Genomic DNA, 1,390 nt, shown 5'->3' with positions numbered 1-1,390 from the left:
GGGGAGGGCTTATTTTAGAGGAATCTTACACAGTAAGGGGAGGGCTTATTTTCGGGATAGGTCTTATTATCGGGGAAACACGGTATTAGCTTCTGAGTTTCATCGCTGCAGGATCACTTTCCGGTCAGCTTGACTAACATCTCGACTAACATAATATCTGTTATGATGCAGTGACTATAAAGTTTCTCTTTGATAAGGCCAGGGTAATGTCTAATATTTCTTTTAGTCCATCTCTAAACTGAGTCATCATACCTAGTTCAGGGCTCTTGAACAAAGGCATGGCAGAGTCCCCCCAAGCTACGATTAAAGCTATCCTTTGTATTCTCTTTGGGTCTAAATCCCAGTCCATTTTCCCAAACAACTTTCTGACTTAGGGTAAGAAAGTCCCCTCTAACTCCTGTAAATTCCTAATTGCTAAATTGTACCCATTTAGGAAGTTGTCTTTTAATAAATCATATAAGACAATGTCAGTCTGAAGCACCTTGACTTTACTTGCCCCCTAGATGCAGTCTAGCCATGATAGAGTACAGCCAGGACTGTTTCACCTCCCTAATCCTAGATACCTTACCTCTCTTAGCTCTGCCTAAGATCATACTAACTTCTTCAACTATCATATCGCTCTATTTGATTCATGATGAATGTATACTACACTGTATTTCCCAGGTCTTTTTCAGAAAAAGTAATGTCTAGCCATGCCTCCCTTGTCTTATACTTGCAAAGGTAATTTTTTGAACTAAAGGATACTTTACATCCCTGCTGAAGCTCATCATAGAGATTTTGTGATGTAATATACAGAGGGCCAAACTTGGAGTTCAGTAGATCTGAGTTTAAGTCCTCCCTCTAACACATGTTAGCTACGTGACCATAGGCAATCAACCTCTTGATGCCACCAGGCCACTCTCTCAGACTAGAAGTCAAAGACAGATTCCAGGAACTTTGGGAATGCTCCCTAAACCCAACCAGGTGGAGAGGAGAGTCACTGTCTCCTGTGGGCAGGGTCAAAAAGTGAGTTATACCTACTTAAGTTTCAGCTTCCTTTTAGCCTATTTTGTTTTGTCCTTTCTAGTTCAAAGATGATCATCATTTTGCAGAGAAACAGAAATAAAGTAAGAGTTAAGCCCAGCAGAATTGTTTACATCACCTGTTATCATCCTCTCATCTTCTCCAAACATTGGTCCTATATAGGCCTTTCCTCTCTTTTCAGCAGTATAGATAAAAATAATTTACTTCTTGTCTCTCTTAGAGGTTTCCCACGAGCCTCAGTTAATTCTGAACTTTACACTCCTGAAACCATTCTTACAGAGTAGTAGTAATATTAGTATTAGTAGTATTAGTATTAGTATTAGTAGTAGTAGTAGTAGTAGTAGTAGTAGTAGTAGTAGTAGTAGTA

The 1,390-nt window shown here is 39.4% G+C and overlaps 2 long non-coding RNA genes across 2 annotated transcripts in view; both read right to left on the bottom strand.

The window, feature by feature from the left end:
- Positions 1 to 1,390, bottom strand: part of LOC138147670 (uncharacterized) — a 46,989-nt gene that overhangs the window by 22,451 nt on the left and 23,148 nt on the right. The window lies entirely within an intron of this gene.
- The window catches only part of LOC138147671 (uncharacterized), a 10,540-nt gene that overhangs the window by 8,340 nt on the left and 810 nt on the right, over positions 1 to 1,390 (bottom strand). The window lies entirely within an intron of this gene.

Source organism: Petaurus breviceps, unplaced genomic scaffold, assembly GCF_028583685.1.
Source record: "Petaurus breviceps papuanus isolate PSGF00001 unplaced genomic scaffold, PetGlider_PUasm1.0 90804, whole genome shotgun sequence".
In the NCBI taxonomy this organism is placed as follows: domain Eukaryota; kingdom Metazoa; phylum Chordata; class Mammalia; order Diprotodontia; family Petauridae; genus Petaurus; species Petaurus breviceps.
The sequence above is the reverse complement of the archived record's forward strand: the minus strand, read 5'-3'. Positions and strand labels throughout refer to the sequence as shown.